This window comes from Canis lupus, chromosome 9 (genome assembly GCF_048164855.1).
Source record: "Canis lupus baileyi chromosome 9, mCanLup2.hap1, whole genome shotgun sequence".
Classification (NCBI taxonomy): domain Eukaryota; kingdom Metazoa; phylum Chordata; class Mammalia; order Carnivora; family Canidae; genus Canis; species Canis lupus.
In genome coordinates, this window is record NC_132846.1 from 37698065 (window position 1) to 37715773 (window position 17709).

The 17709-nt window shown below is 37.8% G+C and overlaps 1 protein-coding gene and 1 pseudogene across 1 annotated transcript in view; one reads left to right on the forward strand and one right to left on the reverse strand.

Annotated features, from left to right (window-relative positions):
- The window catches only part of PRKCH (protein kinase C eta), a 233543-nt gene that overhangs the window by 2546 nt on the left and 213288 nt on the right, over positions 1-17709 (forward strand). The gene's annotated exons all lie outside the window — the stretch shown is intronic.
- Positions 1252-2121, reverse strand: LOC140640063 (proteasome maturation protein pseudogene; annotated as a pseudogene).

Genomic DNA, 17709 nt, shown 5'->3' on the forward strand with positions numbered 1-17709 from the left:
CGGAGGAAACAGAAGTTCTGAGTATGGTGGTACAGAATGGCCAGTGGCTATTAAAAGCGTGACTTCCTGGAGATAACCTAGACTGGTCCTTCTTACCCTTGGTCTGCACCATTGAATCACATGGTTGGGGGCGGGGCGCGGGGGGGGGGGGGCTTTTGAAAATCTCTACTTTTAAAAACTAAGAGTCTCTGGCTGTGGGACCCTAATGTCAGTACTTTCTAGCTCCCAGGTGATTCCAAATGTGCAGGCAAAGTTGAAAACCTGTGGCCTAAATGAAGACCAAGAGATTAGGACTGAAAGTATACTGTAGGAAGATCCAGATAACCTGACTTGGTGGAGGTGTGTAGAGCTGCTTATGGTTTCACTGGATGAACAAAGATTTAAATGTATATTAAATATCTATATCTACAATTGTCCAAATTAATTATACTGAGATGTTTAAATAATACATGTTGATGTTTTTGAAAAAGCGAACATTTGGTAGGCTAGATCAGCATTTAAAATACCTTGAAACCGGTGATTTGCCATTCATTTATATTTGATTGGGGGGAGGAGCAGAGTTTTTTGTAAAAAGTTCTGGGTATTTTGAAGTTTTGGGTAATTTGAAACTGAGGATAGGATAGATTGAGTAGAATATTTCATTAATTTTTAAGAAAAGTCTTGTTAGGAAAATATTGAAAGTGTATAGAATGCTTGCTTTAAAAATGATTCTTTATAGATCTAAAAGTGGTTTTCACGTTTAGAATTACAGAAATACTTTTTAGTATTTTGAAGTGTATAGTATATTCAGACATTTACCAGTGGAATATTTGATTTTACTTCACAATAAATTGATGTGGTGCAATTGGAATTATAAATCGCTGAACTTAAAAAAAAACCTAGTGACTTTTTGCTAGTTCATGAGAGACAAAAAACCAAAAATATATTTATCATTAGAATAAAAGTTAATGCCTTCTGGCTTAACGTACTTTCTAAGTATCAAAAAGATAACAACTTTGATTTTTGTACCATTTTTTTCAGTATTACCTTCTAAGCTTGATTAGAAAAGGGACTTAGTTTAATGTGGTATATTCCTGATACCAAGTTCACTGTCTGATATGGACTAGGCAGTTAAATATTTCTTTCCTGATTGACTATATATATTTAGTTAAATCTACATAAAAACCCAAGGAGGTGGGTGGGCTACAGCTAAAGAAGTTCTTAAACAGTAATTCACAGCATGAAACAGTTAAATCAGAAAAAGATCTCAAAGACCTAAGTTTCCACCTGAAACTAAAAGGAAGAGCAAGTTGAGCTATAAGCAAAGAAGGAAATGGTAAAGAAGGAAGTCCGTGATGTGGAAAAGAGAAACAATAGAGAAACATCAATGAAAAGCTGGTTCTCTGGGGGGAGGTGGAGAAAACAATAGAATTAATGAACCTCAAGCTAGAATGTTCAAAAAAAGAAGGTAAAATTACCAGTATTAGGAAAGAGAGAACATGATTATTGATCCTACAGATGTTAAAAAGAGAATATTATGAATAATTCAATGTCAATTCCACAATTTATTTCATGTGTCAGTACTTTTAATGTTGTATACATCAAATTATAGTAAAAAGACAACTATAAACAACATGCAGCCCCTCTATTTTCATGAACAGCACAACAGATTACAGTAAACCGAGTTTATATTTCACCATTAAGTGTGGTTCTCCCATTAGTTCACTTTGTGACGGGTCATTAAGAATATCTTCAAATCCAGTAGTCTCATCATTACCCCTTAAAATATCCATTGAAAGGTTTGAGCTTGGAAGAAATGGAAGACACTGAACATGCTGCACTGCCTTGAATTCCATTTGTAATTTTAGTGGAGCAAACAGACCCTGGATGTTTCTTAGTGTAGAAAAATTCATTTTATCTTGGTTGAGCTGGAAATTTTTTTCTGACAATTCAGGAGGATGACTGGGCAGAAGTTCATTTTTCACACAAGGGAGACCTTTTCGAAGAAGATCATGCTGTTCAAAAGGTCCACTTGCTGAAAGTTTAGTAACTGGAATACTGTCCTTCAGCTGAGATCCAAGTCCTCTGGCATTCATCTTCACTCGCTCTGTGAACAGCCGCTCAGCCCTATTACCGTCAGCCGGCCCCCTCAATTCCACAATTTAGATGAAATAAATTTCTTGAAAGATATGAACTACCTATACTTATTCAAATAATTTTAATAGCTTTATTAAGTATTTAAATTTGTCATTAATAACTTTCCACAATGGAGACTTGAAGTCTCAAGATGGATTTGCCGGAATTCTGTCATAAATATATTTAAGAAATAAATAGTGCCAACCAACTCTATATGACCTATTACAGAAAATAGAGAAGGAAACACATCCCAACTCATTCCATGACAATATGCCAAAACCTGATGAAAACATTACAAGAAAATAAAACTATAGACCAATGCCCCTTGTGAACATAGATAGAAAAATTCTTAAATTTTAGCAAATTTTAATTCATCAAGATAGCAGGTGGGGAGTACATTATGACCAAATGGGGTTTATAACCAGGATGCAAGATTGGTTAAACATTTAAAAATCAATCAGTGCAATTCTTCATATTAATAGAATAAAAGAAATTAGTATGATCATATAAGTATAGAAAAAGTATTTGACAAAATTAAATATCCATTTATGATAAAAACCCTCAACAAATTAGTAATAGAATGGAACTTACTCAGCCTAATGAAAGACATCTGTGAAAAACCTATAGGGAGCATCTTAATGGTGAAAAAATGAATGATACTCCCCTAAGATCAGAAGTGGCAAGGATGTCTGTTTTGTCACTTCTATTCAACAGTGTGTTGGAGGTCCCATTCAGTGCTTTAGGCAGTTTAAAAAATACATAAAGATTACAAAGGAAGAAGTAAAATTGTGTTTGCAGACAGTATTACTGAGTAAATATAAGCTCCACTCACTGAAGTCACACTATGGTGAATGAATCTTTCCAAGAATTCTTAAAAACCTCTTTTAAGAGGTGTTCTTAAACAGTTCTGCATAAGCATCATAGATTGGCCATGTATTTTACTTCTGTATGATTGTAGAAAATTCTAAGACATTTATAAAAGGGCTACTAGATCCAACAAGTGAATTTCACTAGGTTGCAGGATCTAAACTAATATACAAAAGTCAATTGTATTTCTATGTACTAATAGTGGACTGAAGTAGAAAAAAAATACCATTTATAAGAGCATAAAAATATCTGAAATAGTGTAAATTTGATTAAAGATATGCAAAACTTGTTCACTGAAAAATGACAAAATATTTCTGAAATAAATAAATGGAGAGAGATATTGTATTCATGAATGGGAAGATTCAATATTGTTAAGACCCCAATTGTTCAATAGATTTATTGCAATCCTACTCAAAATCTCAGCAAACTTTGTTGTAGAAATTGACAAACCAATTCCAAAAAGTTATATAGGACATGGAAAAGACTAGACTTATTTAATAGTAATTTTGAAAAAGAACAAATTGAAAGACATACACTCTCTGATTTTAAGACTTTTAAAAATGCTACCATAGTCAAGATAATGTGATATTGCAGTAAAGAGAGTTCTTTAGATCAGTGGAATGGAAGAGAATCTAGAAATAGATCTATATGTGTATGACTGGGTGATTTTTTTTTTTGACAGAGATACCAAGGCAAAGGCAACTTGATGGGGAAATAATCTTTTCAGAAGTAGTACTTGAACAATTAAATAGCGAAATGCAGAAATATGAGCATTGACCCTTAAAACATACACAAAAACTAGCCTAAAATAGATCATAGATCTCAGCAGACAAGTTTAACTGTAAAACTTATATAAGAACACAGAAGAAAACGGTAGTGACATTGGGTTCAGCAAATATTTAGATAGGACACAGGAAGCACCAACTATTAAAAAATCAAACTTTATTAAAGGAATTGTTTCTCTTCAAAAGACTTAAGAAAATGAAAAATCAAGTCATAGATTGGGAGGAAATATTCTCAACATTAAGTCAGACAACAGGCTTGTAACATGAACTTATTAAAAAAACCTCTTAATTTGAGAATAATACCAATTTAAAAATGGGACCAGATTTGTATATTTTCAATGGAAAATAGCTCATGAAAAGATGCTCAAAATCGTTAGTCATCAAGGAAATGCAAATTAAAACAAAAATTCATTGGAAAGGCTAAATTAAAAAGATCAACCATATCAAATGTTAGTGAGGAAATGGAGCAACTGGAACTCTCATACACCACTGTGAGGAATATAACATGGTATAGTCACATTGGAGAACAGTTTGATAGTTTCTTGGAATGTTAAACATATACCCATCATGTGAACTAGTTACCCTTAAGTATTTACCAACAGAAATGAAACTCTTTTGTACAAAGACTTAGATATGGATGTTCATAGCTGCTTTATTTGTAATAAAACTAGAAACTACTCAAATGTTGGTCAACAGTTGAATTAAAAAAAAATTTTATTGAAATATAGTTGACATACAATGTTATATTAGTTTCAGGTTACAACATAGTGATTTTATAATTCTGTACATTATGTAATGTTCACCACATTAAGTACACTTACCATCTGTCATCATATGATAATATTATTATACTCTCTATGCTGTACTTTTCATCCCCATGACTTTATTTTATAACTAGAAGTTTGTACCCTTAATTCTCTTCACCTATTTTGCCCATCCCCGCAGCCCCCTCCCTTCTGGCAACCACCAGTTCTCTATATTTAGGAGTCTAGTTTTGTTTGTATGTTTGTTGTTTTGTTTTTTGATTGCATATATAAGTGAAATCATATGGTATTTTTCTTGGTCTGACTTATTTCACTTAGCATAATATCCTCTAGGTCTATCTATGTTATTGCAAATGGCAAGATATTCCATTGTGTGTGTGTGTTTACACACCACTTCTTTATCAGTGGACTCTTAGGTTGCTTCCATATCTTGGCTATTGTAAATAATGCTGCAGTGAACATAGGAGTGCCTGTATCTTTTTGCATTTTCATTTTGGGGGGTACTCACTCAGTGGTGGAATTACTGGATTGTATGGTATTTCTCTTTTTAATTCTTTACGGAACCTCCATACTGTTTCCCACAGTGGCTGCACCAATTTATATTCCCACATCAGTGTATGAGGGTACCCTTTTCTTCACACCCTCAATACTTGTTATTTCTTGTCTTTTTGATAATAAACATTCTGACTGGTGTAAGGTGATAGATGCCTCATTGTGGTTTTGATTTGCATTTACCTCATGATTAGTGATGTTAGCATCTTTTCATGTGTCTGTTGAACAGATGAGTGATTAATGAATTGTGTACCCATACAATAGAATACTACTTAATACTAATAAAAAGTGATGAAGTATTCGTATGTGCAACAACATGGACAAATCTCAACATAATTTATATTGAGTGAAAGATGCCAGACAAATAGGAGTGCATACCATATGATAACATTTATGCAGAATTCTAGAAAATGAAAACGAGTTTGTAGTGATTGGAAGCAGACCAGTGGTTGCTTGGGAATGGAAGATGGAGGTGTGGGAGGGAATGGATTACAAAGGAAGCACAAGGAAGCTTTTGAGGGAGATGACTATATTTATTATTTTGATTGTGGTGATGGTTTCAGAGTTACCTACTTACACCCAAGCTATCAAATAGTACACTTTAAGTATGTGCATGTTATTGTATGACAGTTATATGTTAATAAAGCTGTAGGGGAAAGAACAGTGAGGAATTTACCAAAGAAGATGTTAAGTGAATGACTGAATTAGGTTTAAGCCAAGGCTGACTCTTGAAAACTACACTAGCTCTTTAGGATAGAAAATATTTATCAGAGTAAGACCATAAAAAAATTCATTATAGTTTTTGATTTTTGGGACAGTCTCATTTTCTAAATTGTCACTGTAGATTTCTCTTTCTGTTTCTTCTAGAACTGGTTGATTTTGCATAATTTCTTGGATTTCTGAAAACCGAAAATATGCCCACATTAAAACTTTCCTTCTTTCATGTATTTTCTTTTTATTTGCTATATGTCCAAATGGGGACCAACTTCTAAACTTAATGCAGAACATGGGGAAATGGGGGGAGGCAGGAGCAGCTGGAGGCTGCGTCATGGAAAGACCTTGGCACCCCTTCAGGAAGGAAGGACCTGTTTGGCGGGATCTCAGGCTGTTTTCCTCCTTCACCCCTCCTGAAGACATTATGTTCCCTGAAGCATTGGAAGACTGCTTTCTCTGAACTTCTCAGTGAGGTACCTTTTTGATAGTCTTGTCAGGTGAAGCAGACAGGTTACCACCGGACAATTGTCAATTGCCTTTTTTCCTGATTCCTGGACCCAGATGCATGAATTGATAGCCATTTAAATTCTTCCAGATTCATTATCTAGAGTTCCATTGTCTTTTGTACTTTGCAGTGTGATTATTTATTCTAACATTTCTTTCTTTCTGAGCCAAATGGCCAGGAGTGTCCAACATTGACTGACAGTGTTGAAGGGAAAGACATATTTTAGCATCTCTAGGGAGGTTTATTCCAGTGGTATAGGAATTGGATTGGAGATCCTGTGTCTTCAGTTTCATTGTCAGAATTTTGCTGTAGTGGGGCTGGCTGTTTCTCATTACGCAGGTTGTGGCTCAGAAGATCCCCCCCTACAGAGAGCGTTTTCCTGACCATGTTATTATCTTGTCAAACTTCATTGCTCTCATCATTCTCTGAGATCATTTTGTCAATTTACTTATACCTTCCTCCTTTCAAGTATAAACACCATGAGAGCAGAGGCTCCTCCTCTCTTATTTACGGTTCTAATCCTACCACCTGAAGTCATGTCCAGTATGGGTAGGCACTAAATATTTGTAAAAAAAAAAAAAAAAAAATTCTTAAATGTGATTTTGGAGCAAGTAGAGTGTAAGTACTTTGGGAACCTCTGTAAACATATAATTCATCTTTCTAAAAGAAATCATTGGGGAGTGACCAGTTATTACAGTGTGCCTTTTTAAAATCAATTAATGATGTATCAATATGTATTTGATAGATTGGGCTGGATTTTTATGTCCTTGGAGTATGATAATGGATTGAAAACTCTGTGGATGAAAAAATTCCTTGTTTTTGCTTCCGCTTAAAGGACTGTGATTTTTAAGCCTGCTAATAGGTTGTAATTTCTTTCACTGGTAATTTGTGAGCCCAGCATGTTAAATTTGGGGCCGAGGCAAGACATAAGCATTCAACCTTGGAGAGGTAATGAGGTTGGTGGGCAGACTGTGAATCATTTCATCTTATGTAACACTTTTGGTATCTAGCAGGTGTTCAGAATGATGATTAGTTACGATAATAAAAGTACAGCACATTTTTATGAGAAAGGTAGCATTTACTTAGAATAAGAGAAGTGCCTTGGATTTCTTGCAGTCTCTCTTTTTTTCTTGGATTTATTTATTTTAAAGAGAGAAAAGGTGCGTGGTGAGGGGAGGGGCAAGGGGGACGGAAAGAGAATCTCAAGCAGAGTCTCTACTGAGTGTGGAGCCTACAGTGGGTTCCATCTCCCAACCCCTTGATCACCACCTGAGCCGAAATCAAGAGTTAGATGCTTAACCATCTGCAGTCTCTTTTCTGTTTTTTGAAATAGAAGGATGAGAACCTGAATAGATCAGGTTCTGCTTTTGTGTTAACTGCTTATCTCTGTCTTATTAGAATATGATTAAATTGAGGCCTGAGTAGGAACTCAGTGCCTTGAGCACTCTTTTCCACTGTTAACATTGCTGTATCCAAAATCAGTTTTCTCAGTTGCCAAGCTGATAGTCATTCCTTAATACCTTCAGTTGTTTCCCCTTACTCTTGGAAAAAGCACACATCTTTAAGATGTTATAGAAAGTTCTCCATGATCTGGATCCTGGTTTCCTCTTGAGCCTATTTCTCAACTCTCCTCAACCCAACTCTGTTCCAGTCACATCTTTCATCCTCGAGGGCCACCTCTGTGCCTCAGGTCTCATTATAGACATTACTTGCCCAGAAAACTTTTCCTGACATCCCAAGTCTGGATCCTCCTCTGTAGTATTCCCTCAGTATCCTGAGATCTCCATTGCCCACCTGTCTCAACCCTCCTCCTGAAAGAGTGGATATATGGGATTGGGCTCTCATGAAAGTATGTGATATTGGTTAGAGGGAGTTCAGTGTGTAATAGTATGGATGATTAACTAGGATTTATATCTCTTCTGCTCCTGGAGTAGCTACTCTAACACAATTACATGTGTCTGTAAAAAATGTGTCTGCATGAAATGCCAAGCCCTAGGTGAACCCTCATCCACCATTGAACATATCCTATGTACTGGCACTGTGCTCTATCTACCCTGGAGAGGCAAGTGAATAAGACAGACATAGCCTCTTCCTTCATAGGCCCTGGAGTTTCATGGAGGGAAGGAGATTGGAGGAGAAAACCAGCAACCAGGAAATTACAGGAAAGAAGTACTAAGATGCTTTGAGCACCTGGTTGGAGGAGATTGGAAACATTTTTCTGGAGGGAAAATAGCTGATTTTTAAAGCCCTAGTATAGAGAGCCACAGGCCTGCTTTAATAAACGACTGTGATATATCATTCCTCAAAAGAAGAAAAGAGATTTTTGACCTGGTAATGCTTTCCCAGGGAGACATCACAGGTGCCCTTTTGAAAGGTGAATGTTCCTGACCCATTAGAAGTGTTTCCATCTTTGGAAAGTGACTAAGTTATGATGTCTATGAACAGATGACCTGACCTGAAAGAACATTTGACTCCCAAAGGCAGAACACAGTAACACCCTGTTTGAACCAGTAAATAGCTTAAGCTTTATACAGATCATAAAAGAATCATAGATGTTGAAGCAGGAGGATTATCTAGTTCAGAACAACAACAAAAAACCTGGCAGGTCTTAGGCCCATGGACAGCCTGCAGATGAATTCATTTGACAGAGATGTTTTTCATGTTGAATCTGACCGTATTTATTTCTATGGTACTCCTGTTAGCCAGGCCCCACCACTCCCTGTAACAAACTGGCTGTCTTTACTCATTACCTACTTGGTTCTGGAGGTTTTTGAGTTTTTGACATCTACTGTAGTTTAAGGATGTGGAATCGAAAGCTACAGCCAAAGCATTACTATTGCCTTAGCTCACATAATGTATGACACTTGCACTTCTAACATGAAGATATAGGTATATTTACTTAGATTTATTTAGATATGTAATAATTTATTCAGAAATACATTAAATTAGATATATATTTATTTAGGTATTTATTTACATGTATATTTGTGTCCTAAAAATTTATTTTTTTTAAAGATTTATTTATTCACGAGAGACACAGAGAGAGAGATAGGTAGAGACATAGGCAGAGGGAGAAGCAGACTTCTCACAGGGAGCCTGATGTGAGATCCCAGATCCCAGGAAATGCCCTGAGCCAAAGGCAGACACTCAATCACTGAGCCACCCAGGTGTCCCGTGTCCTAAAATTTTAGAGGAAGCTGGCTTATTAGTAAATATATGAGGAGTTAACTTTATAAAAAAAGTATTTAAGTAATCTCTACACCCAGTATGAAGCTTGAACTCACAACCCTGAGATCAAGAGTCAAACGCTCTTCTGACTGAGCCAGCCAGGTGCCCCTATGAGAAGTTAATTTTGACTACAAATCAGTATTAGATTAACTTCCCAATAAAAAAAGAATCTCTTGTATTTCATTATACAATTTTCAGCAATATATATAAGTGCTGTGCTATAATGAGAGTCAGGAGAGCTGGTTTCTGGTTGTGGCTTTGCTGTCTATCAGCTGTGACCTTAGGCAAGCCTCTGTGTGTCAGGGTCTCATTTTCCTGGTTTAGATCATGAAGGGGTTACACTAGAATATCTCTAAGGACCCTTCTGCCTATACAGCCTCTGCTTTCTTGTGTTAGGCAGTTGCATCATTTCTTTTGGAGTGATTGGTGGTTTTTTGTTTTTGTTTTTTGTTTTTTTGATTGGTTTGGTTTTAAGCAGTCAAGCTGAATTATGTCTTGTTAAAGTTAGTAACTCCTAAGAATTGGTCCAAATCTAAATTGCTCGGACTTGAAGAAGGTTTAGCTCACGTCTTAATGGCTTTTAGTGCTGATAGTGATGTTGGTGTTATTTCCTTGGTTTAGAATCAGCCTTAAGTAATTATAGTGGGTCCTCATTTCAAGCCACATCAGCTATATTTCTTGATTTACAGTAATGGGCTCCTTGTCCTATGGGATGGTTATAACTTACATCCCTGCTACTTGTTGTCAGAGAGAGACTGAGAATCCCACTGTTTGAGCTTTAGCTAGAAGCCATTCTTACTAACATGGTAATTAATGCTTTGTAGTCACAACATGTCTGTAGCCACCAGTCTATATATTCACCTTAGGTGATGACAAATACTATAAATCACTTGTAGAACAGACGTTTTAATTAGATGGAGGAATGAGCCCAAGGGTATTGGCTATTGTAGTGTTTAAGTGCTATGTCAAAGAACTTTATGAGATGGGAGATTTTTGTTGGGAATCATGGTATTATCCAGAGAGATTTTTATCAAGCTTTTTATTTTGATGTATTTTGATATATACAGCAGTGATTATCAAAGCACATAGGAGTTTTTCGTAGAAGGACCACTTAATAGAGGACTCATCAGCAGTGCTTTTATTAAGTGCTGTCTTTTGGAGCATTTGTTCAGTTTTATATAAGCTTTGCCCTTGCACCTTATAGGGAGAGGAATGCTTCAAATGTTTAGTTTGTGCTTCTGGTTAAGTAAACAAACAAAAAATTTAAGAAATTTGCCAGAGGATACTAACATGAGCCCCTTATAATTAATAAAATAAATCAGACGGGGCCTGTGCGAGCATGTTTTAGATCTACTCCCCTGTTCTTTAAGTGCTTAAACTAAAACCCCAAAGCTGCATTTTCATTTCTAAGTCATATTTATCCCTTGTACTTGCACAGCACTGTTTCTATATCTTTCTCATGGTACTTAGATATGATGATGTGCCTCTGTCCTTACATGAGGCTTTGGTATTCTAGTCTGTGATGTCTCAGGGCCCCTCTCCATGGCCACTTCCAGAATCAGAGTTATGTGGTTCTAGATCTGGTTCCATTGGACAATGAAAGTTTTGCTCTCTTCTGAAATATCTTCTGGAGACTATTCTGCTGATGCTCAGTTTTGTTTTAAGCTCTGAAATTATTTTTGGAAGAGTACACAAAGGTCTTAAGTATGTTAGCATAATTCCCCAAGTAGAATACATTTATTAATTTGTGAGCTGCAGACCTTTTAAGTGCTTTATCATATTTTATTGTTGTTCTATTATAGTATGGAAGAGTTCAGAACAGATTCTTAGCAGAAGCAGTGCTTCTGAAACTGTTTTTGAGCCCTGAATCCTTTTAGTGATGATGAAAGCTATGAACCCTGTTTCTAGAAAAATGCATATATGTGCATATCGACAATGTGTTGGGGTCATTGTCAGCAGATTAGTGGCTCCCAAAGCCCGATGGTGGACACAGAGCTTCAGGTTAAGAAACCGCAGTTGAAAGGTATAAAAAGAATAAGACTTTCATTAATTTCTAATTCCCAGGGCCTGATTCTAATATTTTCCCTTGTATTTGAGGGCATTTTCGTTTCAACTAATTATAGCAGACAATTAACTAGTTGAAAAAAAGAGCTATAAATTATAGAGAAAAATACTTGCTTAAAAAATGTATTCTCACTTCTGGCTCCTGGTGAAGTATACTAGATGATGACCCATTTTAAGACTTATTTGGTTGTGTTATTTAGGTATTTTCAAAAGCCTCTATTTTTGAAGAGGTTTCTTTGAGGTTTGCAGTAGATGAAAAGTTAAAAAAAAAAAACTAAAAAACTGGGACAGTTTGACTTTGGCTTGTATCTTTTGTTAATATCAACTTTTTGCCTGTAAAAAGAGATAGGATTTAGCTGTATACTTAAAACATTTACCGTCTTTTTGAGCTATACTGGGCATTATGGTGAACCATTGTGTTAGTTCAAGATAAGACGATGGAATCAGTGATGCTTGTCTGCTCCTCTTGTCTCGTGACCCCTGGTCTCCTATGCTCTGGGTCCCTTTGACCCAACAAGATTCTCCTATCTTCTCTTGAGTTTCAGCCCCTCTCACTGACGCCATGGGAAACTACCTGATGATGGTAAAAATTGAGTTGAGTGGAGGTTGTCCAGAGAGCAGCCCCCTAGCTAGCTAGAAGTGAAGTTAAAATCCAGCTCTGTGGACTTGAATCCAGATTCTTCTCTGACACCATCACTGTGCAGTGGAGGCATCAGAAAAGCCATTTCACCATTCATAGATCTTTACTGAATGCCTGCTGTGTTGTACCCAGCTCTATTCTAAATGTTATAGATAGGACAGAGAACACACGGAATCTTGGCCCTCACAGAGCTTCCACCCTAGTGTGGAGAGGTGGATAATAAACAGGCAAATAGGTGATTATGAAAATAATAAATGGTGGTTAGGAGAACTAAAACAGGGTGATGTGGTGGATAGTGATAAGGTGACTGCTTTACCTGGAATGGACAGAGATAGACTCACGGAAAGGGGACATTTTGGTTGTGACCTGAGTGATAAGCACCCAGCTATATGAACTTTAGAGAAAGAGAATCCTGGGCAGAGGAACTGGCTAAGATGAAGGCCCAAAGGTAGAAACAAATTTGACGTGTGGAGGAACAAAAAGAAAGTAATGGAAAGAGGGTAGGCTTGGTGTTACCAGTTAAGTGCATTACTCTGGCTCTGCTATAGTGAGCAAGTCCTCCATCTCCAACAATTTTCTCTTCTGGAAAATGGTGCTAATGTTAGCTACCTTTAGGATTGGTGTGAAGATGAGATGTAATACATCAAAAGTGCCCAGCACAAAGTTGCCCCTCAAGAGATGGTAGCTTTGGTTACTTACAAAAAAATTTTTTTGTAGCTTTAGTTATTTTTAATTTCCCAAAGATATTCATATTTTAACAAGAGCTTTCTGAAAATAACCATATTGGCCAAAGAAAGACATTCAGATGGTTGTATTTGAGACAGTGAGGGGTAATGATTTAAGTTTTCTGGGGATAGGGTAGGGTATAGTCATGGTGTTCCTCAGGTGACACAGAATCATACACTTATTCTACATTTTGCAGCAACATATTTTCTAAAGGAGAAAGAAAACTAAGATTCTGATAATTCCACATTTTTGAATTATTGAATGATATGTTTTCTGTAGACTCCTACATACTAATGGAAAGTTTCAATTATTTGAAGGATAGGATAATTATACTGTGATGATATAATTGATAAGGCCTCTAGGTGTTTTTATTTTATTTTTACAAAACTATAAACTTGTGGATGAGAATTTATAAACGTGGTGCCAGAGATCATAAAAGAACTAAAATCTCAAAATGTCTGAATAACTAGATACAGTTGGTTCTTAACTACTGAAAGCCTATTTATTGACTAATTTTGTGAATTAACTCTGGAGAATTTTGCTTATCTGAGGAATTTTGAATGATGTCTATTTTGGCATCTCCTTGGCCTCTGGAACATTTCTGACCTCCCATCCAATATCCATTTGGTCTGTGTTTAATGTAAAAAAAAGCATTACTATTTGTCTAAGCCACATAAATTAGGATGCAGAATCTACAATTATAGAGTAATAGTACAAAGTATAGGCTTTGAGGAATATTTATTGGACAACTACCATAATTATCAGTGCATCATAGTGTGATGATTGGGTGTCAGCCAGGTTGGGGTTCAGCACTTAGTTCTGTCTCTCATTAGCAGGGGCCATTGAAGCTCTCCGAGCCCCAGGTTTCTCATCATAACATAGTAGCTGCCTTCCAGGCTTATGTGAGAATATGGTGAGGACTTAGGTAAGCTATAGAGCACAGCACGTGACACATAGTACTAACAGAAAATTATCATCCATGTCCCCATAACTGCCACTCCCACCAGTGCTTACATATGAAGTCATGGTCCCAGCTTTTTCTGAAATTAACTCTGAAAACAGTAAGACACTGATTTACATAGAAATTTTAGAGTTTTTAATTTTAGAGAAATTTGAGTTCAATATTTAGATTTTTGAGAATTTAGAAGTGAATTTTGAGTCTAGTCTTTTTTTTTCTTCTTTTTTCTTAAAGATTTTATTTATTTGACAGAGAGAGAGAGAGAGAGAGAGTGTGTGTGTGTGTGTACGCACAAGCTGGGGGAGCAGCAGAGGGAGAGAGAGAAGCAGATTCCCCACTAAGCAGGGGCTCAGTCCCAGGACTCTGAGGTTATGACCTGAGCTAAAGGCAGATGCTTAACCCACTGAGCCACTCAGGTGCCCCTAAGTTCACCCTTCTTACTGTTCTTGCTTCTTATTTAAGATTCTGGAGTGTAAATTAATAGGATGGTTCCTGGTGGAAGAGGAGATGGTTTCTCCACCCTGGAATCCTAGGAATTTGTAGTAAATTTTGTACATATGTCCACTGTGAAAGATCTTATGAGGAACATGGGGGAAATGAAGCTAGAAATACTTTAGCTACAGTGTTGGCTGAAGTTTGTGAAAAGCCTTGAAATTGAGTTTGTTGGTTTGCTCATTCGATATTGGACAGATAGAAGATTCTGAGTTAGTGTGAATAACAAATCAGGAGGAAGTTGTAAAGGAGTGAAGGAGCCCTTTCAAAAACTGAAGTGAGCACTTTTATTACTGCAGTTAAGGGAAATGATGGTAAATAGCCTCTTTCAGTTGGCATTAAAAGATGTTTCCTTGATTTAAGTTTGAACATATAATGCTAGTCATTAGATGTAAATTGTTCTTGCATGCTTTCAAGGAGGGAAACTATAATTTAAAAGTGCATCATTTGAATTTTGGGATTTATGGATGAAATCAAGGGCACCGACGATTTTGATTTGGTTTGCAGAAAAATATGAAGTCCCCCTCTGCTGCACTGACTCATTTTGAAGGTGATTTTTGTCCAGTTTTAGCTGTTGACTGGCTACTTGTTTTGGGTCCTGGATCTTTCACAGTTGATTTTGAGATTTCTGAAACATATACATTTAATTTTTCAGAACAGAAGTTTCATTCGCTCCATAGTAACGCCCAACAGTATGTGCACTGATATTTTAGCACAGCCTTGGTTTTGGGTATTCAGAAGCCATAGCTCTTTGGCTGTGCAGAAAATATATTGTTTTTGAGCCTCCCTGCTGGGGCTCCTCGCAGTCTTGTCATGCACATCCGGTACTTGGGTTGTGGTTGTATTGATTTGCTAGGGCAACACTGTTACAAATGTCTGCGGGTGAATGAGTATGTGTTCGTGGGTGTCTGCCCTCGCTTCCACCTGACCTGCTACTTTGAGTCCGACGGTATCACTATGTGAACACCTTTCTCAGGGACCCTCAGCCCGCCCCCCCAGTGCCTGGCCAAGTGCCCTGCCTGAGATAGGGATTTAAGGAAACATTCGTAGAATGAAGAAATGCCTCATTGTTGTCATGGCTTGAGTCTGATTCAGGATTTAAACATTGTCATCCGCTTTTGCTAAAAGATTTTGTCTTTAAAACATTCCTATCTCAGATAAGACATTAACACTTTGTGTGTGTGTGTGTGTGTGTGAGAGAGAGAAAGAGAGAGAGAGAGAGAAGCCTTTTAAGAGCAGCCTCAGCCTCGGGTGGGGTGTGTGTGAGTAGTTTAGAGCGAATGTGCCAGCATGATTTTTATTCTATTTGTTATTTAAAGAAGTTAAAAGGTGTGTGAAAGGACTAGCTGAATCCCAGGTTCCCCAAATAAAATGTTAACTTTTGTTTAGATGATAAGAGATGGTGTTCAAAACAGGAAAACCCTGACAGACTTCGATCATCTGCTGGTACGCAGAGGTCAGGGGTATATCAGTGACCGCCCGCCCTTGGTGAGAACAGGACACTAGCAGGGAGCAAAAACCAGATCATGGTTGTGACCTTGAAGTGATAGCTGCCTATTAAGCTTCTTTCTCTTAAATATCCTGTTCTGACAAAACAAATAAGGGACTCCTGAAGCTGCTCCACTATGATTCTGATGTGCATTTGTTCTCTCTGACCCGAATTTCTTGTGGCTCATTGCTGACTACTTCTGCTGTGACTTGATCCTATCGAACCTGTGTATGTAGGGTTTTGTTTTAAAACAGGAAAAATAATGATTCTGAAATTGCTCCTGTCAAGATATTAAACGAGTCTTTCCATTAATATTATTTCCATTAAAATTTTGAAGTCAAATTACTTAGTGATGGTTCTGCTTCAGCAAAGCTCACATGAAAAGGAAGAAACTGACCAAGAGAATTGGCAGAATAAATAATGTGTTGTCCCCACTCTCCTGGAGCTACCCCCTCGTACTCTTAGCCAGACTCTTGATTCCTTACTTGTCTTCTCCTCAGGCCATTGTTTGGAAGAGCTCAGGTTAGAGTCCATTATAATCAGAGAGAGCTTGTTTCCCAGCACCCAGATCATTCTCTGTAGGCAAGTGCATCCATGTCCCAAGAAAACTGAAGCTGATGGCATGAACGCCCACTCCCATCTGTGGCATGTCCCCTTGTGGCCCTGTTTTCCTGCTGTAGGCAGGCTTGGGGTGAGGTGAGTTGCGGTAAGGCCTGGCTGTCTGCCTGCCTTGTTGGGGTCCTCTCTGGGTCAGGGGTTCCCTTTCCCATACCTTCAGTCTCTCCTTCCTGACACCTTCCCTTTAGAAAAAGGCCCAGATCTCTCTAAACACTCAGCCTTCCCAACTCTGACAGGGTGAGCCACATAGCTGTCTCCTGGCCTGGCTTGCTTCCATTTGGAAATGGGACTCAGTGTCTCCCCTTCTCTTCTCAATTAGCATGGATACCACTCTAGCAAAACCCAGGAATGACTGTGTCATTCTTACTGGCTATTATTTCTCTTTGAGACTTAGATATTGGTGTTACCTGGGGTTTTGTCCTTACATTGCTGTCTTCCTCCAAATGATCTCTGCGTTCACAGTCTTTACCATACTGTGCATAAGCCAAGGCCTTCCAATGCTCCCTCTCCCATCTTTGTCCTTGAGTCCGATTCTGTTTCTAGGTCTGGGGCAGCTCAGGGCAAAGGACTTTAATACTCTGTCTCTTTTGATCCTCATGACAGCCCATGATGCATGAACAGGTACCAGGTAGCTGCATTCCCTCTGGGGGAACCTGTGGCTTAGGGAGGTGCCAGAACAGGTCCAAAGTCTCACATCTAAGATGCTTGCTGGGAAGACCAACTTGAACATCCAACAGGCATCTCTTGGTCAACACTGTCCACAATTAAATACTCCATCTTTCCCTTTAACTTGCTCCTCTGGCCATTTTCTTAGAACTAGTCTCACCATTGTTCAATCACCTAGGCGTCATTGTCAAATTTTCTCTCTCTTTCACCTGTTTCTCCATATCAGTCCATTACCAAGTTAAATTGGCTTGCTAAATACTTCTTGAATCAAGTTCTTCTTTTCCACCAGTACCACACCTGTTTGGGCCCTTGTCCTATAGATGGATGATTGCAGTAGCTCTGGAACCTGGTCCCCATGAGTCAAACCTTACTCCCTCAAACCCATCTTCCACAGAGCTGCTTGAATGAGCTGTCTAAAGCTCAAGCCTAACCTCTCTCCTGCTAGAAATCTTTTAAAGGCTTCCCATTGCCCATAAAGTTTAGGCTTCTTGGGAAGATTCCCAGGAGTCTGGCCTTGCCTACCTCC